This window comes from Eleutherodactylus coqui, chromosome 2, assembly GCF_035609145.1.
Source record: "Eleutherodactylus coqui strain aEleCoq1 chromosome 2, aEleCoq1.hap1, whole genome shotgun sequence".
NCBI lineage: Eukaryota > Metazoa > Chordata > Amphibia > Anura > Eleutherodactylidae > Eleutherodactylus > Eleutherodactylus coqui.
This window is the reverse complement of record NC_089838.1, coordinates 87,244,335-87,267,512: the sequence shown is the minus strand read 5'-3', so window position 1 is coordinate 87,267,512 and position 23,178 is coordinate 87,244,335. Positions and strand designations below refer to the sequence as shown.

General features: G+C 46.8%; 1 protein-coding gene and 1 long non-coding RNA gene across 2 annotated transcripts in view; both read right to left on the bottom strand.

The window, feature by feature from the left end:
- The window catches only part of LOC136610000 (uncharacterized), a 119,023-nt gene that overhangs the window by 43,169 nt on the left and 52,676 nt on the right, over positions 1–23,178 (bottom strand). The window lies entirely within an intron of this gene.
- LOC136610586 (uncharacterized) lies at positions 798–6,318 on the bottom strand. The gene is made up of 2 exons (XR_010790114.1): positions 6,027–6,318; positions 798–1,764 (listed from the first exon to the last, which is right to left on the bottom strand). It is a non-coding gene; the product is annotated as an uncharacterized lncRNA (long non-coding RNA).

Here is a 23,178-nt window from a genome sequence, read left to right as displayed (position 1 = left end):
CCATTGAAACGAACTCTCGAGCATCGCGGAAAGTTCGACTCGAGCTACGAGCACCCAAGCATTTTGGTGCTCGCTCATCTCTAGTAGATACTATTTTATTGTCTAGTACATGAATCATAATGGATATATTCATGAGTAGACTGCAGCATAGAGTTAAATCAATAAAATCCAAAGCTTTATTGTTCCATATTAAAAATGAATCGGCGAATCATTATGGATATATTTGATACAAAGGTGCTACAAGGTTAAAATGTAATTAATTGAAGGAGACCGCCATTTAGTGACAGGAGTTTATAAGGGATACAATTTATACAAAGGTGTTACAGTGTCTGCAGAAGAAATAAATAGAGATAAAGTGCCATCTATTGGCTGAAAAGTATATTGCGGCCCGGTAATACATAACATAACAAATTATGGATATTGTAAACGATATTTCTTTGCAAATTACAGTGATTCCAACATACAATGTTTTCCCACCTAAGTAGTCGATTTGTCTTTGTCCTGAATTTTTGTCAATAAGTTTAATGTAATTTGTTTCCCACCTAAAATGTTTTCGCTTCAGATGCTTTCCCGCTTAAGTGGCATTTTGTAGGTTTTGGGCGAAAAATTTTCCTATATAAAATGTTTTAGACCAATTTTTTTTTACCGATGCAATCCATAATCACAGCAACACATGCATTTCTTATGGTGTTGCTATATCTTATATTAACAGTCTCCATTGACTGATTCGGGAGCTTTTATCTTCTAGGTCAGGTGAACCAATGGGTATTCCAAGAAAGAAATAGTGGAGGCAGCAGTTGATGCAAAAAGTAGAGAGATTTGTATTCCTCCCACACAGAGAAAATGACGTTTCGACCCTTGTATAAGTGGGTCTTTGTCAAGTATACAACAACATGGAACATATATATAGTGAAGGACATACAGACTTAGCCAATAACAGAGTGTTAATTAAAATCGTTTGCATCTAATCCACCTGTGTCTATTCACCTGCAATCTGTGTCCCATAGTGGTCTGCAGACTATCGCGTCTTGTATTTGCTATTTGTGCATGTCCGGAGGTCATAGTAATCCTGGGTATCATGTGACTGTCATGTGCCCAGCATGACATGTTTGCTCCGCCTCACAGTATTGACTCTGCCCCATCCGTGGGGTCTGGATCACAGCAGAGTCCTCCAATGCACATGCTGGGGCGGACGTCGTGACGCGATGACATCATCACGTCACGGTGAGCTGCGGTCACGTGACCATTCACATGACTGGCTCTCCACAGCATCATCATTATATTATTAACTCCGCCCCTACTGCCTTCTGTGGGCTGGAATACGTCAGGAGGATGGAACATAAAGTCAATGCCTTGTCTTATATGTTACTACAGCATTTCTGTTCCCACATCGAATATCAAGGCAAGGATTACTATACCATGCCCCAGTGGTGAAAAACATCTATATACAGTCTATGTAATACATTATGTTAAAGGCAAAGACCAAGACATGAATTATAATGCAGGTATAATATACTGAATATCTGAGATTCTAGGAGAGTATCCACTCCAATTTTGCCCCATAACATGTGAGCCCCTTTTTTTTTCTTTAAAAAAACAACAAATGCATCACTATCGGGATACAGGGATATAGATATCAATTCACCTTTCTCAATCAATGCGTTTACAATATGCATAATCCCCAAAATACATATATAAGGGGTCAAGGGATGAGTATGATACTCTCCATAAATGAATCCCAGTCCAGACGACAATCCACGTGACCTGTGAATGAGCAAACAAAAAAAGTATAAGTGACACATAATCAAACACTATAAAAACATATCCAGTTATGGAATCAGAAGCATAGAGGCACGATTTGTCAGCAAAACAGGGTAGTATTATACTCATGATTCAAACCTCTTGGAGTCATGGTATTGAGTGTGTGTATATCCATCGTAACTCTTTTTAAGAAGCAATTTCACTCTGTTTCCCCCTCTATTTAATTCAGGTACGGAATCTATCATACGAAATCTTAATTGGCTCACTGCGTGGCCCAAGTAAAAAAAATGGCGCGCTACAGGGAGATTGAATTTTTTTGTACGAATGGAACTTTTATGACTAGATACCCTACTCCTGATCTCCTGTATCGTGTGACCTATGTACTGAAGGCCACATGGGCAAGATAATAAATATACCACATGTGCTGACTGGCACATATAATGTTCCTTAATTCGGTAACATTCACCCGTTTGAGAATGGTAAAATTTATCACCTTTGATGATATTGGCACAACTGGAACAATTTATACATGGGAAATTGCCCATCTTTGCCGGCAAAAAATTTTTTTGTTGTATAGTTTTATTTTCTTTTTTGAACTCAGAATGTACCAATTTATCCCGCAAATTGGAACACCGTCTATATGACATGATTGGTAGGTATCGGAATGTATCTACATTCTGTGTCATTTGCACAATTGGCCAGTGTTTCAGTAAGATCCCTGCTATTTGCTTACTGCAGGGGTTATACGTTGAAATAAACGGAATGCGATTCTGATTCTCAACACCTCTATTCGTTGTCAATAATGTTTCCCTTGAAGTCAATTTGACCTCATGCATCTTACTGACAACTAAATCTAAACAGAAACTGTCCTCTCTTCTACTCCCGCAGCAGCCGGCTGCGATTCACCTGGACCAGGAACTCGTCCTATGCCCACACCCTCACTTGGGACTCCGTGTCCTCGACCGCGTCCATGTCCTCTGCCCCTACCCCTACTCCTCAGCATGCTGGATTAAGAATCGAGCAGAGACAGAGCGGTGTAAAAATGTTTGTGAATTATTGCCGAGCAGTTGGTCGCTGCCAGCAGTAATATAACGCTAAATGAAGCCAGAGATAAATTATAAGGAAGGCTGCACTTAGGCCTTGCTGGGAACTATGCAGTTTGGATGGACGTGAAGTCCTACAGGCACCGCAGGCAAATGCACTGGGTCACCGATAGCCGTAAAAAGGATTTTTTTTTTTAAATCTCCTTATTTTTCTATGCAATGCAAGCTGGGGCTATGCAGTGTGTATTTCACTTTCAATCTATGGGCGTCGGGCACACCGTGCACTTGTGAGACACCACACGTATAACACAGAGCGTTGTAGAAAATGTGTGGTTTCTTGGTGTACACTTAGAGGCAGACTGAACTAACGCAACGCAAAGTGCGGACAGAAAAATATTTAAATGAAGGCTGCACGCAGGCTCTGCTGTGCAATACAGAGGTACTACAACTCCCAGCAACCACGGAGTTAAATGCACACGGTCACAGGTTTCCCTAAGAAGAACCATTGGGGTTCTTGTATACAGGATTCTATACTACCACTGTCCCTGCCTGACCAATACTGCCCCTATACTGAAGTACAGACTGCAGCCTGAGAACGCTATAGCCTGCATGCCCGATATACATAAAAAGAAAAAAGTGCAAAACTGCTCACAGCAGCCACAACAGTAATGCACTAGGTGAGCTGTGGCCCTAAGGAGGACCGTTGTGGTTCTTGAAGACGCTAACACTGTCCCTATAATAGCAACAGCAGCAGCAGCACTTTCCCTGATCTCTTTTAGCGTGTGTCTGTGGCGAGCCACGGGCAGGGCTGATTTAAATACTTGGGGGTCACTTGATCTCGCCAGCCACTCACTGCAGGGGGGTGGGATAGGGCTGGAACGTCACAGGAGGAAGTTGTAATGCCTTCCCTGTGTTTCTATTGGCCAGAAAAGGGCACAAATTTCTCAGGGAAAGAAATGTAATGGAGTCGAGTGCCATGTGGTGCTCGTCTCGAGTAACGAGCATCTCTAACACCCTAATGCTCGAACGAACACCAAGCTCGGACGAGTGCGCTCGCTCATCTCTACTCATGTCTTCTGAAATCTGCTATAATCACTTAATATTACTCAAAATGTATAATTTAATAATGGACCTATGTGAAATATTAAGTCTCCTGGTATATGGAAGCCTGGATTGAATGCTGTCAGTATTTAAGCAGATGTTACAAAAGCAGATATTACTAAAACACTAGTACATAAAATTCTCAGTAATTCCACCTGTAGTAATAAAACTTGACCACAAGATGGCGATGAATTAAAAACTAAATCGGAGTTGGTTCTTTGTGAATATATGGGAGTGTAATTGAAATGACTTATGGGTCACGGCTGTCATGATTGCATTGCTAAAAGAAGCTTGATTAAAAAAAAAGAATACAGAAGTGATGACGGAGCAGAAAAAGAAAAGTTGCACATTTTAGGCTGCCTGCTGCATTTTCTGATGTAAACCTGCTTTATGATTTCCCCCACCCCACTGTATGCTAAAGACTCTGTTTTTATATTAGACTGATGTTTACGTGATCTGCTTCTTAGCAGTTGAATGCTATGCCCCACATACTGAAGACAATATTTACATTATAACACGTACTTGAGATATTTTGACAGGAATATTTGATGGCATGTAATATAAAACGTTTTCCCATTTTTGTTAGACTGAAACTTTATTGTACTGCTTAGAATGGTCCTACAACGTAAGCATCTAAGTCTAGATGCTGTATAGCAAACAGGAAGCAGCAGAGCATACTTTTTGAGAGCTAGTAGGTGATCAAGAAGGAATAATATTATGCTCAGAGGCATATTGCTTTTACAATTCACTGCAATAATCTATCCAGGTCTGTCTAAAGGGCCTCCAACAGAGATGTTTTTATAAAGGTTATCGATGTCCACTGTAATCACAGTCCCCAGGTATCCGATCTCATCCATCTTCCAGACAAAGGGGAATGCTAATTGTAGAGACTCCCCTTCTGTTTTATGTAATGCCCCTTTAAGTATCTCGGATTTGTTTAGATTAACTTTTAAAGTTAGAAAATCTGCCAAATATCCCAAATTCTTTTAAGCTGCATGGAAGCGCTATTCTAGGATTAGTGAAATAAATCAAGAGGTCGTCTGCATATAACGCCACCTTATGTTCCGTTCGGCCTATCTCGAACCCCCAGATACTGTGGTTGGCTCACAGCGCGTTCGCCAATGTCTCCATTACCAGTATATAAATAAAGGGCAACAGGGGACATCCTTGCCTTGTGCCATTGCTGATCTGTATCGGATATGACAATTATCCGTTTATGCACACTCTGGCAGTTGGGCCGCCAAAAAGGGCCATGATCCTGCTCAGGAATATAGGACCTATGCCAACCTTTTTCAAAGTCTCCTCATAGAACAGCCAATCCACCCTGTTAAATGCCTTCTCAGCATCCACTGACAGCAGGCGCAGTGGGTCCCCTGAGCGATATGCCCTTGAACAAGGTTCTGATCGTGTTGTCCCCTGCCTCCCTCCAGGGAACAAATCCCCCTTGATCTCTATCTATCAGCGAGAGAACGAGAGGCTGCGAACGGGAAGCCAGTATCCCTGAATAAATCTTGGTGTTGTTTCAGTAATGAGATCGGCCTATAGCTGCCGCATGTGGTCGGGTCCTTCCCTGGCTTAGGTATAACTGGAGCATGGTCTGACCATAGGAAACATCCAATGGAGCACCTGGGGTTGCGGTCTAGTAATCTATGAGAGATAAACAGATAGTCCAGGCGGTGGTAACTATTAGGAGTAGAGATGAGCGAACCTACTCGTTTCGAGTAATTACTCGATCGAGCACCGCAATTTTCGAGTACTTCCGTACTCAGGTGAAACGATTTGGGGGGCGCGGGGGGAGGCGTGGCGGGGGTTAGCAGCGGGGAACAGGGGGGAGCCCTCTCTCTCTCCCTCCCCCCCCCCCCACTCCCCGCTGCAACCCCCCACTCACCCACGGCGCCCCGCGAATCTTTTCGCCCAGGTACGGAAGTACTTGACAATCGCGGTGCTCGGGCGAAAAAGGGGCGTGGCTGAGTAGGTTCGTTCATCTCTAATTAGGAGCTGACAAATGAAAACTGGAGTCCCTGTACTTGGAATGTAAAATCTGCCACATGTCCACTAGGCGTATATTGGTCATCTCCCTCAAAACCCTATGAGTCGCTGTGCAGGAGATCCCTGACTTACCCACCGATCCGTCAAGGTCAGCCTCCCAGGACTATGCTAGAGCCATCCGCGAAGGTCGCCAGAACACCAACATCCGGATCCCGAATTTGGAACTGCGCCTAAAATGGAAAATACGCATTTGCAATGGTAAATATTTCTGTTCCCAACTGTATCTTCAGAAATATGCAACACCCCTCTGGGTCTACTTCGGACAAGAGGAACTTATGCAGAAGTTGTCTATGAATGGCTATGGAGGTGCCTCCTGCTTTTTTCTGTAGGTGGGAACTATGATGCCAGTTGGTATAGTGCACCCAGGTATGATCCCTGATGGAAAATGCACTTCCTGCAATAGGGCAACTATTATTTTGTTTTTGTGTAAATGTTAAAGAATCTGCCCCCTCTTGGCCAGTTTGTTTTGGCCCCTTACATTAAAGGTGCCAAATGAAAGATTCACCATCATGTGATTGCTGCGGGATGCCCTCTAGCAGTTAGACAGACAAAGGGACAAGGGACAATGGGGTAGGGAAAAAGAAGAGGAAAGATATCAAGAAATGTTTCCAGCGGCATATAGCAGGCATTGCTGCTCTTGTGGCGAGCTCTAGTGCTAGCGACTAGCCAGAAGTCACACTCAGTCATGCAACAAGTCACCCAATGGAGAGAGTGGGAATGCGTCACAAGGAAGAAAGCAGCCCCCACACATATCCACCCCAAACATATATAAACATGTTGACCTCTAAAAGGTTCCTAATTAATAAACCCTGGGCACTGGCAGCCCAATAAACTTTTGATAAACTTGCAAAAAAAAAACCCTTCTCCAATAATCACATGAGTAAAAGGTACCTTCTAAGCAGAGCCCCATATGTGTAAATCCAGACCCGCGCTTCCCACAGAGGTCGGCTCCTGCCCCTTTCCCCCCTTCTGCAATGGCAGAAGAGAGGGAGGTGGATGAAAACAAATCCTGCCAAATATCCCACACATTATTTTGCAAACAATCTGTCCCTATATCCCCTACAGGAAGCAAATTTTATAACCTCTCAGGGCCCGAGAGTTCTCATTTAGTGGCATGTTCTCCTCTGCGGCCCTCTTGTTGTCTCCTGGGCCGAGCTGTGTGCCTATAGGCTTGCAAGGTCTGTGTGAGCAAGTTTGGGGATGTGGGCCACTCATGAGTGTGACCATAGGCAATTCTCATACTCCTAGGAATGTGGAAAGGTCATCCAGTGTGCGAAAGACAACTGATCTACCGTCCTTTTTAGCCAATAGGGAAAATGGAAAAACTCAGGGGTACTGAATTCCCCGTTCCTTAAGTGCTGACAGGAGGGGTCTCAAGGCTTTTCTCAGCTGGAGTGTATGACGTGCCAAGTCCTGCAATATGATGATTAATTTGCCCTCATTCATAAGAACGTCTGGCTGATCTCTCTTTTTGCGGATTATGGCGTCTTTGTCCCTTAAAAAATGTATCCTGCATGTAACGTCTCTTGGGCAGTTTATATCAGATGTTTTGGGGCTCAAAGCCCTGTGGATCCTGTCATTTTCAATAGGGCGCTCAGGTGGCAAGCCCAGTAGGCGCTGAAAGAGGGCATGGGCCCATGACTCCAGCTGGTTCCCCTCTATTCCTCCGTGAGGCCTCTAATGCGCACATTATTTATTCTATGTCTATTTTTCAGGTTGTCTAAGTGCATAGTGATGCCTGTAATCTGGACTGCCTGCGACTGTATAACTTGCCTATGAAAAACAATGAAGTTCCCAGCAGCTCTGCAGCAATCCTTCAAGTAAAGCCAGGCAAGTAAAAAGTGCAAACGCCAATATCAGAGCCCAAACCAGATAAGCTCAAAAAATGCAGTCCACGTAATTAGAATGACTGGCAGCAATCCAAGGTATGGAAAAATACAAATGCGTTTATTTACCCCATAACAAACAAGCAACGTTTCGGTCAATCTGGACTGCCTGCGACTGTATAACTTGTCTATGTGACTCCAAGATGGCCGCCATCTCCTCCTGAGCATCCTCCACCTGGTGCAGCCTGTGACCAATCTGGTGTACCTCACTGCAAATTGATTCAAGAGCTTGCTTATTGGATGCCTCAAATTTTGTAAATAAGGTGGAAGCAACCCATGTAAATACGTAAGCAGGAGGCAACCCATGATGCAGGGCAGCGTCATTCAGCAGCTAGCGGTAATGCTGATGAAGTGCACCTGTCGAGTGTCCGCGAGAGCACAGGAAGTCTTGCGCATGCACTTCAGCCTCCTGGACTACTAGCGCACACAAGAGCAGATAGACAGCCCGCGTGTGTGTGGCAGGAGTCGGGACTCCGCGTGTGTGTGGCAGGAGTCGGGACTCCGCGTGCGGCGCCAGCGTGGGACTCGGAAGTGGGAGGACTGACTTGGGACTTGGATGTCGGTGGCTGTACAGCCAGGGGTGAGTCTGGTCTGCAGAACAGAAGACCAGTCAATATGGCGAGAGAAGGGGCTGCTCGCTGCCTGGGGAGTCTGGGAGTGTGGAACACACAAAAGAGCCTGAATGCGGCGCCTAGCTGCAGACAATCAAAATAGGGGCACTGAGTCGGGCTGTAGGAGCACTGGTTGGGGCTATATAAGCACTGGATGGAGCTATAGGAGCACTGAATGGAGCTATAGCAGCACTGGATGGGGCTACAGGAGTATTGGATGGGGCTGTAGGAGCACTGGGTGAGGCTGTAGGAGCACTGAATGGGGCTACAGGAGCACTAAATGAAGCTACAGGAGCACTAAGTGAAGCTACAGTAGTATAGGGCTGTAGGATCACTGGATGGACTGTAAGGAGCACTGGATGTGGCTATAGGAGCACTGGATGGAGCTATAGGAGCACTGGATGGGGCTACAGGAGCACTGGATGGAACTATAAGAGAACTGGATAGGGCTGTAGGAGCACTGGATGGTTCTGTAGGAGCTTTTGATGGGGCTATAAGAGCACTGGATGGAGGTGCAGGAGCACTGGATAAGCTATAGGAACACTGGATGGAGCTATAGGAGCACTGAATGGTACTGTAGGAGCTCTGGATGGGGCTATAGGAACCGTATTTGACTATATATATGTGTGGCTTGAAGGTTCAGGGGTGGGAAAGGGCACCAAGGGGGGCACTGGAGCTATTGAGGGGGCACTATCAGCAACCGCTGCTGGAATAATTAAGGAGAAAAAAAATGCTGTAATAAACCACGCCCCAAGCCACACTTAAGCCACACCCCCTTTTAAACCCATGATCGGTATTTTTCCATGACAAAGGTGGCAACCCTACTCAGGCACCAAGCATTTCTTCTCATGAGGGAGGGGAGACATACCAACCTAGAGAAATCCTTACTATTACAAGATAAGCAACTTCTTCTCTGGTCCAAAGATTCCTCCTCAAATAAAACTCAAGCACTCATCCCAAATACTAAAGGCACGAGTAAACTCTTAGAATCCCTACTAAACTCCCCTGCCAAATCATGGTTACTCAGGGAATGGGAAAGAGACCTGGGTGCCACATTCAGCAAAGTTAAAACTAAAAAAAATACTAAATAATTCACATGCATTCTCTAGATGCGTTCGCTTTCCGGAGAACTCTTACAAAATACTCACTAGGTGCTATAAAATGCCTGCCACATTATTTAGAGTTAATCTTGCCAAGTCTGATGTCTGCTGGAGGTATGAAGCACAGAAGGGAACAATCCTACAAATATGCTGGCAATATCCAAGCTTTAAAACCTACTGACAAACAATTACCGAGCATATTAATAAAATATGTGGGACATCCCACTCTTTTTCCCAAGGAAGCTCTGCTTTGGAAACCCTCTACTCACTTTAGACCCGCAAAAAAAATATTATTGCCAACTACCATAATAACCTCATACCACTCAACTGGACAGAGAAGGAGGTTCCCACATTATCCCATTGGAGAGATGAGGTGTCACAGGTCTTGCCCTTCGAGGAAGTTGCTGTTTGGGAGTCTGGTACAAAAGACAACTTTTTGAAATTATGCAGAAGACATATAGGAAGAGTAGCCAGCTTCACATGAAAAATGCTTTGCCTTTCTTATCAAACAGTGCCAAGCTGCATCAGACCAAAATAGAACAGGTTTCAACCTGAAGAGTTGAATTTTGATGTTGTGACCCCTTTACTTTTCCTATTTAGGGCATAAGGAATGGTCGTGCCAAATTCATGTTTGTGTGGTGCAGATGTGTGTTATTAGTTACATTACATAAGGTGTCACGTACTTTGGCCCTTAGAATTGAATAATCAAATTGTGACCCATTTACTTTTCCTATTTATGACCTAAAGAATGCTCATGCCAATTTTCAATTTGTGCAGATGTGTTTTATTAGTTTCATTACATAGGGGGTCACTTACCATATTTTTTGCCTCAGAAGATACATTTTTTCACCCCCAAGTGCATCCTATAAAGTGATTATGCCAAAATTCTGACCCGGACAGCAGCTGAAAAGGATCTCAAGTCCATCGCAGGCATAGCAGCGCATCTGAGCCGCCTGTAGGAACAATAAATAAGTGGACTGTTTGCATATACATTTGAGGCAATGGGACTGAGGACCACATTAGAAAACAGAGAGTATATGGGTAAATTGTCTGTTGTTCAATCCCCACTCATAAAAGAGCCCTCAAACCACCTAAAGCAGCCACCCATTGAGCATTCCATGCTGATTTATAATTTAGCAAGGTTTTGGACACAGAGACTTCTTATCCAGTTATGATAATTGCACTCTTAATCCAGGAGCATTGATTTGCACATATAAACTTCAAAATGATCTTCTGAAAACTGTCTAGGATGACGTAGGAATAGGGATTCATAAAGTGTGACACAGATTTCTGTGTCTCCATATTTATGGCATTAATTCCACTTGCCCAAGAAATCAGTGGGTTCTCTTCAATGATGCCATCCGTCTTCTATTCAAGTTTATCTGTCCACTGACCAAGATCTTTTATATGCTTAGTAAAGTCTTTTACTGCCGCAGTTAGTTCCTCTTTGTATATAGATTTCATTTACAGAAGTAGATTGGAATGTTGAACTGAGAGGACAATGCCGCCTCCGTCTGGGCCTTGTTAAAGATTAAGTGAACCTGTCTTAAATTGGCAGGGCTTGGTGAGCCAGATGGTGGGATCAGATCAACTGAGTTCTGCAAAGCAAACAGGCCGAATGCACATGCGCATATTTGCATTGCGGAATCCGGAGCGGGCGTCTATCTCTGGATTCCACAGCAAATACTGCCCAAAACATGGTATTTAACCCCTTAATGACATGGCCTATTTTGGCGTTGAGGACCAAGCAATTTTTTGGTATTTTTCCATCTCCATTTTTCAAAAGCCATAACTTTTTTATTTTTCCGTGGACGCGGCCGTATAAGGGCTTGTTTTTTGCGCGGCGAGCTGTAGTTTTTATCTGTGCCACTTTTGGATACATAGACTATATTGTAAAACTTTTATTATTTTTTTTATGATAACAGGGAGAGAAAACGCATCAATTCTGCCATAGATTTATTTTTCTTTTTTTACAGCGTTAATCATGCAGCATAAATGACACCCTAAATTTTTTCTGCGGGTCGGTATGGTTACAACAATACCAAAATTGTTATATTTTTTTTAGGTTTTTAAACTTTTTTGCAATAAAACCCCCTTTTTTTGGACAAATAAATTATAAGGAGGCGCCTTGATGCTTTTTACTAGATCATGTTATATTATCTTAACATGAAAAGGAAAACAGGGTAGAGTGTTAAACTCACCTGGTGTCTAGCGAGAATACCTTGCAAAAGGTATCTCGCTGACACCGCAATCCAAGTCCGCTTGTAAGATAGGTCTTTAATCCATCCAACCTCCGTCGGAGAGCAGCCGGACACTCCAGGTAAGCTACACCGGGTAACCGGGGCTTAATTCAGGCAACCCACAGGAAAGAAAAAACGGCTGTCCGCGCTCCTAGGGATATCAGACTCTGATCCAGGATAATAAATTCCTTTTTTTTATTGGGAACACATACAGGGATCTTCGAGCAACACGTTTCAGTAGGTACAACTACCTTTCTCAAGCTCTACAAGAACTTTTGGATACATAGACTATATTGTAAAACTTTTATTATTTTTTTTATGATAACAGGGAGAGAAAACGCATCAATTCTGCCATAGATTTATTTTTCTTTTTTTACAGCGTTAATCATGCAGCATAAATGACACACTAAATTTTTTCTGCGGGTCGGTATGGTTACAACAATACAAGAGCTTGAGAAAGGTAGTTGTACCTACTGAAACGCGTTGCTCGAAGATCCCTGTATGTGTTCCCAATAAAAAAAAGGAGTTTATTATCCTGGATCAGATTCTGATATCCCTAGGAGCGCGGACAGCCGTTTTTTCTTTCCTGTGGTTCCCCTTTTTTTGGAAATCTTTTTTTTTTCTCTATAGCTGCATTCAAAGTCCTGTAACTTTTTTATTTTTCTATGTACGGAGCTCTATGAGGGCTTATTTTTTGCAAGATGAGCTGTAGTTTTTATTGGTTCCATTTTGGGGAATGCACGGCTTTTTTGATCACTTTTATTGCATTTTTTGTGAGGCAAAATGCTAAAAATTAGCATTTTGCCTCTGTTTTTTAGCGTTTTTTTTAACGCTTTTTGTCATACAAAATAAAAAGCATTTTCACTTTTTTGTACACATCGTTTCGGACGTGTCAATACCCAATATGTGGGGGTTTAATTTTTTTTTACCTTTTTTATGCTAATATTAGAAAAAGCATAAAAAAAGGGAGTTTTTAACATTTTTTTTTACATTTTTCTTTTTTTTACGTTTTTCTTTTCTTTTTTTTACACTATATGAGTCCCTCTGAGGGTCTTGCATCACTGTGCCTATGATTGCTGTTATAAGGCATGGCAGAGCTACTGCTCTGTCATGCCTTATCGCTTATACAGCGATTATAGGCACAGGCAATACAGGACGCCAGTGTCTGGCGTCCTGTTGCCATGGTGACAGGCCGGGCTCTCGCGATGACATCGCGCGAGCCGGCCGGAGACACAGAGGGATCGGGATCCCTCTGTGAACTCTTTCCCTGCCGCGATCTAAGTAGATTGCGTTTGCCACAGCACGCCAGCCGGCACATTCCCAATACAGATTAGGAAGAATCCAGAAAGATATGCAGGGGTCACTGACCGGGTATCTCACATGCGGAATCCAACCCGGCCGTTTGCATTCGGCGTTAGTAACATAGAATATAAGGCCAAAAAAGACAATGTCCATCCAGGTTACCCCCAATGTTCAGGCAGCATAACGCATAGAGAGATTTACGGGTCCCTTATGCCTAATCATCTTCCAGAGTACCAAAGAAGGGTAACAGCAGTGTTAAGATGAATCTTGCAGTGCTGGTGTCTGGATAATGCAAGGTCTAGGACAGCATTACGTCATCCTAAAACACCTACGTACTTTAAACAAATGTACTTAAAATATAGAACCCGTGTCTAAAGGATGACGTGGAGGGGCTCTATAACAGTCTGCGTGTAAATACAATGACCGAGAAATAAGGCACATCACTGGCTCTACCAACTCCTCCCCTGAGGGACGTGTGCAACATTGGACAAGACTCCGCCAGGCCTCTTCCAGGCAATGCTGAGGCAGCGTTTACCTGAATAAATGGTGTGGTGGACCTCAAGGATTATGTCACAGGTGACGCCACCATTCCTTACTCCACAGGATGTCCAACAGGAAAAAAAATAATGGAGTCCACACATGAGTACTTGACAACCTCAGTCACTGGGAACAGTCAATGACTGAAACTTTACTGGAAGGATAAGCAAATTCTCACACTAATGCAGGAAATACAAATTACGGAAATCAGGGAGGAAAACACAGGATGACACCGATCCTACAGTCCATGTTTGTATGATTCCACTCCTGGACACACACTCTCCAGGACACAGGATGATAGTGCGCCTACAGCCCAAGTTATCTGTATGACTCCTCTCCTGGGCGCACACACACCGGAGAGGCACAAAAACACTCCACTGACACTCATGTTAAGGCGGGCTATTGAACGCTGCACAGCGGTCTCTTTCTCTCTCTCTTAGGATGGGGATCCCGGAACTAGGTCATCAGGGTACCCCTCTTCCTCTTCCATTGTTCACCACATGAGGGTTGAAGGTACTTCCATGTGGCGGTCACTCCCCCTCCACACTCAACCATTAAAGCAAAGGAACTCTCTCTTAACTCCCTCTCACATATATAGCTCGCATACTCATGTGACAAGACAAAACTGTTACATTTCCCAGACATTCATAGGCATTAACCTCTTACATGCTGCAGCTGTGCAATACACTTAACTGAATGACTAGACAATTTGCACAGTGCATCTGCAGTGAAGACATGGCATGTGAGACAAATACAAGACAGTTATGGAGGGGCCCGATACATAGACTTCAGGCCACTACATAAGGAGAAAGTATGGAGAACAGAAGACATGCCAAGGAGCAAAAAATGCAGACAAAACTCAAGAGTGCTGTCCTGCTAGTAAGGAATATGGATAGTTATTCCGATCTCAGCCACTAGATGGCAGTGACTGCTGATTATATTTAATGCAGCCACAGAGTTTGTTTCCTTCAGAACTCCCTATTTCTTTAGCTTGAAATGTAAATCAGGCTCCTTTTCAGTATTAGTAGGGGTTATATTGCAGGGACCAGGGAAAGTAGCTGCATCATGTTTATATGCCTATATACAGTGGGGTCTGTTGTTAGGGACAAATATTCTACAGAGGATATATTCAAGCTGGGTGTGAAAATCCTTGTGAAATGTATGACATTGCTTTTAAGTCAAGCACCTCACCTTCTATCTTCCTTGTTGTAATTTTGTTTTCAATGACACCCCTGTACTACGATTGACCCCCTCCCCCCTCACACCATTGTACACTATTTTGACAAACATATAGAAAGTGACTTTAACTCCCATTGACTTTAATGGTAGTCGGAATCGGCAGTCCTGATTCACTATGATTTTGGTGAAAATGACCCGATCCCAACATGAACCGATCATTCCACTAATTACTCTTCATTAGTAGTTGGGAAGTTCAGATGGAGAAATGTTTTCAGGTATGCCTCTGAGCATAATATTATTCCTTCTTGATCATTTACTAGCTCTCAAAATGTATGCTCTGCTGCTTCCTATTTGCTATACAGCATCTAGACTTAGATGCTTACGTTGTAGGACCATTCTAAGCAGTACAATAACGTTTCAGTCTAACAAAAATGGGAAAACGTTTTATATTACATACCATGAAATATTCCTGTTAAAATATCTCATGTACGTGTTATAATTAGAGATGAGCGAACGTACTCGTCCGAGCTTGATACTCGTTCGAGTATTAGCGTGTTCGAGATGCTCGTTACTCGTAACGAGTACCACGCGATGTTCGAGTTACTTTCAGTTTCCTCTCTGAGACGTTAGCGCGCTTTTCTGGCCAATCGAAAGACAGGGAAGGCATTACAACTTCCCCCTGCGACATTCAAGCCCTATACCACCCCCCTGCAGTGAGTGGCTGGCGAGATCAGGTGTCACCCGAGTATAAAAATCGGCCCCTCCCGCGGCTCGCCTCAGATGCACTGTGACTTAGCTGAGGGAAAGTGCTATCGTGCTGGAGCTGCTGTAGGGAGAGTGTTAGGAGTTAGTGTTGGCTTCATGAACCCCAACGGTCCTTCTTAGGGCCACATCTAACCGTGTGCAGTACTGTGGAGGCTGCTGTTAGCAGTGTTGCACTTTTTTTTTTTTTGCTATATCGACCGTGCAGAGCATTGCGCCCTGCAGTAATACTACAGGGGCAGAAGTGGTGGTTAGGCAGGGAGAGTGTTAGGAGTTAGTGTAGGCTTCAAGAACTCCAACGGTCCTTCTTAGGGCCACATCTAACCGTGTGCAGTACTGTGGAGGCTGCTGTTAGCAGTGTTGCACTTTTTTTTTTTTTGGTATATCAGCCGTGCAGAGCATTGCGCCCTGCAGTAATACTCCAGGGACATAATTGTGTAGGCAGGGCCAGAAGACATCTTATAGATTGAATATACGCAGTGGTCCTTCCTTTTGCAAAAAAAAGATTTGAAAAAAATCTATTTGGCCTGCCTGTCACTCTGCTCAGTGTTGTGGGTCCGTGTCTGCTGGGGGTAAAATTTCTCCAAATAAATACGCAGCCAGCTAAGTGTTACAGCAGGCTTGCGCCAAATTATTTCCTGGCGTTCCGTAAGCGAACTCAGCCTCAAACCACAGGCCAATAAGCGGCACATTTAATTACAGTGTTGTGTTTCTGCATTCCTGGTAATACAGCATGCTGAGGGGTACGGGTAGGCCTAGAGGACGTGGGCGCGGCCGAGGACGCGGAGGCCCTAGTCCGGGTGTGGGCACAGGCCGAGCTTCTGATGCAGGTGTATCGCAGCCGACTGCTGCGGGATTAGGAGAGAGGCACGTTTCTGGCGTACCCACATTCATAGCACATTTAATGGGTCCACGCGGTAGACCTTTATTAGAAAATGAGCAGTGTGAGCAGGTTCTGTCGTGGATGGCAGAAAGTGCTTCCAGCAACCTATCGTCCACCCAGTCTTCTACGCCGTCCACTGCTGCAACTCTGAATCCTCTGGCTGCTGCTCCTCCTTCCTCCCAGCCTCCTCACTCCATGAAAATGAGACATTCTGAGGAGCGGGCAGACTCCCAGGAACTGTTCTCGGGCCCCCGCTCAGATTGGGCAGTAGTGGTTCCTCTCCCACCAGAGGAGTTTATCGTCACTGATGCCCAACCATTGGAAAGTTCCCGGGGTCCGGGGGATGAGGCTAGGGACTTCCGGCAACTGTCTCAAGACCTTTCAGTGGGTGAGGAGGCCGATGACGATGAGACACAGTTGTCTATCAGTGAGGTAGTAGTAAGGGCATTAAGTCCGAGGGAGGAGCGCACCGAGGATTCTGAGGAAGAGCAGCAGGAGGACGATGAGGTGACTGACCCCACCTGGTTTGCTACGCCTACTGAGGACAGGTCTTCAGAGGGGGAGGCAAGGGCAGCAGCAGGGCAGGTTGCAAGAGGCAGTGCGGTGGCCAGGGGAAGAGGCAGGGCCAGACCGAATACTCCACCAACTGTTTCCCAAAGCGCCCCCTCGCGCCATGCCACCCTGCAGAGGCCAAGGTGCTCAAAGGTCTGGCAGTTTTTCACTGAGAGTGCAGACGACCGACGAACAGTGGTGTGCAACCTTTGTCGCGCCAAGATCAGGCGGGGAGCCACAACCACCAGCCTCACGACCACCAGTATGCGCAGGCATATGATGGCCAAGCACCCCACAAGGTGGGAAGAAGGCCATTCACCGCCTCCGGTTTGCACCGCTGCCTCTCCCCCTGTGCCCCAACCTGCCACTGAGATCCAACCCCGCTCTGAGGACACAGGCACTACCGTCTCCTGGGCTGCACCCACACCCTCACCTCCGCTGTCCTCGGCCCCATCCAGCAATGTCTGTCAGCGCAGCGTCCAGCCATCGCTAGCGCAAGTGTTTAAGCGCAAGCGCAAGTACGCCTCCACGCACCCGCACTCTCAAGCGTTAAACGTGCACATAGCCAAATTTATCAGCCTGGAGATGCTGCCGTATAGGGTTGTGGAAACGGAGTCCTTCAAAAGTATGATAGCGGTGGCGACCCCGCGCTACTCAGTTCCCAGTCGCCACTACTTTTCCCGATGTGCCGTCCCAGCCCTGCACGACCACGTCTCCCGCAACATTGTACGCGCCCTCACCAACGCGGTTACTGCCAAGGTCCACTTAACAACGGACACGTGGACAAGTACAGGCGGGCAGGGCCACTATATCTCCCTGACGGCACATTGGGTGAATTTAGTGGAGGCTGGGACAGAGTCAGAGCCAGGGACCGCTCACGAACTACTTACCCCTAGAATTGCGGGCCACAGCTCGGTGGTGGTATCTGCGGGGGTGTATGCTTCCTCCACTAAAGCACCTTCCTCCTCCTCCTCCTCCAACGCAACCTCTGTCTCGCAATCAAGATGTGTCAGCAGCGGCACGTCGGCAGCAGTCGGTGTCGCGCGTCGTGGCAGCAAAGCGGTGGGCAAGCGTCAGCAGGCCGTGCTGAAACTACTCAGCTTAGCAGATAGGAGGCACATGGCCCACGAACTGCTGCAGGGTCTGACAGAGCAGACCGACCGCTGGCTTGCGCCGCTGAGCCTCCAACCGGGCATGGTCGTGTGTGACAACGGCCGTAACCTGGTGGTGGCTCTGCAGCTCGGCAGCCTCACGCACGTGCCATGCCTGGCCCACGTCTTTAATTTGGTGGTTCAGCGCTTTCTGAAAAGCTACCCACGCTTGTCAGACCTGCTCGGAAAGGTGCGCCGGCTCTGCGCACATTTCCGCAAGTCCCACACGGACGCTGCCACCCTGCGCACCCTGCAACATCGGTTTAATCTGCCAGTGCACCGACTGCTGTGCGACGTGCCCACATGGTGGAACTCTACGCTCCACATGTTGGCCAGGCTCTATGAGCAGCGTAGAGCTATAGTGGAATACCAACTCCAACATGGGCGGCGCAGTGGGAGTCAGCCTCCTCAATTATTTACAGAAGAGTGAGCCTGGTTGGCAGACATCTGCCAGGTCCTTCGAAACTTTGAGGAGTCTACCCAGGTGGTGAGCGGCGATGCTGCAATCATTAGTGTCACCATTCCTCTGCTATGCCTCTTGAGAAGTTCCCTGCAATGCATAAAGGCAGACGCTTTGCGCTCGGAAACAGAGCCGGGGGAAGACAGTATGTCGCTGGATAGTCAGAGCACCCTCCTGTCTATATCTCAGCGCGGTGAGGAGGAGGAGGAAGATGAGGAGGAGGGGGAAGACACAGCTTGGCCCACTGGTGAGGGTACACATGCTGCTGGCCTGTCATCCTTTCAGCGTGTATGGCCTGAGGAGGAGGAGGAGGAGGATCCTGAAAGTGATCTTCCTAGTGAGGACAGCCATGTGTTGCGTACAGGTACCCTGGCACACATAGCTGACTTCATGTTAGGATGCCTTTCTCGTGACCCTCACGTTACACGCATTCTGGCCTCTACGGATTACTGGGTGTACACACTGCTCGACCCACGGTATAAGGAGAACCTTTCGACTCTCATACCCGAAGAGGAAAGGGGTTCGAGAGTGTTGCTATACCACAGGACCCTTGCGGACAAACTGATGGTAAAATTCCCATACGACAGCGCTAGTGGCCGAAGGGCAGTTCCGAGGGCCAGGTAGCAGGAGAGGCTCTGAGATCAGGCAGCATGTACAGCACAGGCAGGCCAACACTCTTTAAGGCCCTTGACAGCTTTATGGCTCCCCAGCAAGACTGTGTCACCGCTCCCCAGTCACGGCTGAGTCAGCGGGAGCACTGTAAAAGGATGGTGAGGGAGTACGTAGCCGATCGCACGACCATCCTCCGTGACGCCTCTGCCCCCTACAACTACTGGGTGTCGAAGCTAGACACGTGGCCTGAACTCGCGCTGTATGCCCTGGAGGTGCTTGCTTGTCCTGCGGCTAGCGTCTTGTCAGAGAGGGTGTTTAGTGCGGCTGGGGGAATCATCACAGATAAGCGTACCCGCCTGTCAACCGACAGTGCCGACAGGCTAACACTCATCAAGATGAACAAAGCCTGGATTTCCCCAGACTTCTCTTCTCCACCAGCGGACAGCAGCGATATCTAAGCAATAGGTAGGCTGCACCCGCGGATTGAAGCATCGTTCTGTATCCCCATCAAAAACGGGGACCTTTTTGCTTCATCAATCTGTGTATAATATTCCTCCTCCTCCTCCTCCTCCTCCTCCTGAAACCTCACATAATCACGCCGAACGGGCAATTTTTCTTAGGCCCACAAGGCTCAGTCATATAATTTTTCTAAACAATTTTTATACGTTTCAATGCTCATTAAAGCGTTGAAACTTTCGCCTCCACCAAGTTTTATTTTAACTGGGCTGCCTCCTGGCCTAGTTAACAATTAAGCCACATTAACCAAAGCGATTAATGGGTTTCACCTGCCCTCTTGGTTGGCCATAGCCAATTTTTCTGATATACATTAGTACTGTTGATACAGCAATTTTTGTGGGCCCTCGCCTACAGTGTAATCAAATGAATTTTTAGCCCACCTGCATTACAGCTGACGTTACATCCGCTGTGTTGGGCAATGCAATGGGATATTTTTATGTACCGCCGGTGGGTTCCAGGGAGCCACCCATGCTGTGGGTCCACAGGGAGTTGTAAATGCAACTGTTTCCACTTCAAAAGAACCCCAGTCTGACTGGGGCATGCAGTGTGGGCTGAAGCCCAACTGCATTAAACATGACATTACTACCTCAGCTGTGTTGGGCAATGCAATGGGATATTTTTATGTACCGCCGGTGGCTTCCTGGCACCCACCCATGCTGTGGGTCCACAGGGAGTTGTAACTACATGTGTCCACTTCTAAAGAACCCCAGTCTGACTGGGGCATGCAGTGTGGGCCGAAGCCCACCAGCATTAAACATGACATTACTACCTCAGCTGTGTTGGGCAATGCAATGGGATATGTTTATGTACCGCCGGTGGGTTCCAGGGAGCCACCCATGCTGTGGGTCCACAGGGAGTTGTAAATGCATCTGTTTCCACTTCTAAAGATCCCCGGTCTGACTGGGGCATGCAGTGTGGGCCAAAGCCCACCTGCATTAAACATGACATTACTACATCAGCTGTGTTGGGCAATGCAATGGGATATTGTTATGTACCGCCGGTGGCTTCCTGGCACCCACCCATGCTGTGGGTCCACAGGGAGTTGTAACTACATGTGTCCACTTCTAAAGAACCCCAGTCTGACTGGGGCATGCAGTGTGGGCCGAAGCCCACCTGCATTAAACTTGACATTACTACCTCAGCTGTGTTGGGCAATGCAATGGGATATATTTATGTACCGCCGGTGGGTTCCAGGGAGCCACCCATGCTGTGGGTCCACAGGGAGTTGTAAATGCATCTGTTTCCACTTCTAAAGAACCCCGGTCTGACTGGGGCATGCAGTGTGGGCCGAAGCTCACCTGCATCAAACATGACATTACTACATCAGCTGTGTTGGGCAATGCAATGGGATATTGTTATGTACCGCCGGTGGCTTCCTGGCACCCACCCATGCTGTGGGTCCACAGGGAGTTGTAACTACATGTGTCCACTTCTAAAGAACCCCAGGCTGACTGGGGCATGCAGTGTGGGCCGAAGCCCACCTGCATTAAGCACGACATTACTACCTCAGCTGTGATGGGCAATGCAATGGGATATTTTTGTGTACCGCCGGTGGCTTCCTGGCACCCACCCATGCTGTGGGTCCACAGGGAGTTGTAAATGCAACTGTTTCCACTTCAAAAGAACCCCAGTCTGACTGGGGCATGCAGTGTGGGCTGAAGCCCAACTGCATTAAACATGACATTACTACCTCAGCTGTGTTGGGCAATGCAATGGGATATTTTTATGTACCGCCGGTGGCTTCCTGGCACCCACCCATGCTGTGGGTCCACAGGGAGTTGTAACTACATGTGTCCACTTCTAAAGAACCCCAGTCTGACTGGGGCATGCAGTGTGGGCCGAAGCCCACCTGCATTAAACATGACATTACTACCTCAGCTGTGTTGGGCAATGCAATGGGATATATTTATGTACCGCCGGTGGGTTCCAGGGAGCCACCTATGCTGTGGGTCCACAGGGAGTTGTAAATGCATCTGTTTCCACTTCTAAAGAACCCCGGTCTGACTGGGGCATGCAGTGTGGGCCGAAGCCCACCTGCATCAAACATGACATTACTACATCAGCTGTGTTGGGCAATGCAATGGTATATTTTTATGTACCGCCGGTGGCTTCCTGGCACCCACCCATGCTGTGGGTCCACAGGGAGTTGTAACTACATGTGTCCACTTCTAAAGAACCCCAGTCTGACTGGGGCATGCAGTGTGGGCCGAAGCCCACCTGCATTAAGCACGACATTACTACCTCAGCTGTGATGGGCAATGCAATGGGATATTTTTGTGTACCGCCGGTGGCTTCCTGGCACCCACCCATGCTGTGGGTCCACAGGGAGTTGTAAATGCAACTGTTTCCACTTCAAAAGAACCCCAGTCTGACTGGGGCATGCAGTGTGGGCCGAAGCCCACCTGCATTAAGCACGACATTACTACCTCAGCTGTGTTGGGCACTGCAATGGGATATATTTATGTACCGCCGGTGGGTTCCAGGGAGCCACCCATGCTGTGGGTGCACACGGAATTGCCATTGCGGAGTTGTACCTGCCTGTGACTATATATAAAAAACCGCGGTCTGACTGGGGCATGCAGACACCTTGACAGAATGAATAGTGTGTGGCACATAGGTTCCCCATTGCTATGCCCACGTGTGCAGCTCCAGATGGAGGTGGCACAGGATTGCATTTCTCATTGCTTCTGTACAGCATTGTGGACTATCGCCCCGCCCCTTTTAAAGAGGGTTACTGCCTAGCCGTGCCAACCCTCTGCAGTGTGTGCCTGCTTTTCCTGTGGCAGACGCACTTATAAATAGACATGAGGGTGGTGTGGCATGAGGGCAGCTGAAGGCTGGGCAGGGACAGTTTGGTGTGCGCTGTGGACACTGGGTCGTGGGGGGGGGGGGGATTTGGCAGCATGTAACCCAGGAGAAGTGGCAGCGGAGTGTCATGCAGGCAGTGATTGTGCTTTGTTGGAGGTAGTGTGGTGCTTAGCTAAGGTATGCATTGCTAATGAGGGCTTTTCAGATGTTAAAGTTGTTGGGGGGGGGGGGGGCCCACTCTTGCTGCTATTGTGGCTTAATAGTGGGACCTGGGAACTTGAGATGCAGCCCACCATGTAGCCCCTCGCCTGCCCTATCTGTTGCTGTGTTGTTCCCATCACTTTCTTGAATTGCCCCGATTTTCACAAATGAAAACCTTAGCGAGCATCGGCGATATACAAAAATGCTCGAGTCGCGCATTGACTTCAATGGGGTTCTTTACTCGAAATGAACCCTCGAGCATCGCGAAAAATTTGTCTCGAGTAACGAGCACCCGAGCATTTTGGTGCTCGCTCATCTCTAGTTATAATGTAAATATTGTCTTCAGTATGTGGGGCATAGCATTCAACAGCTAAGAAGCAGATCACGTAAACATCAGTCTAATATAAAAACAGAGTCTTTAGCA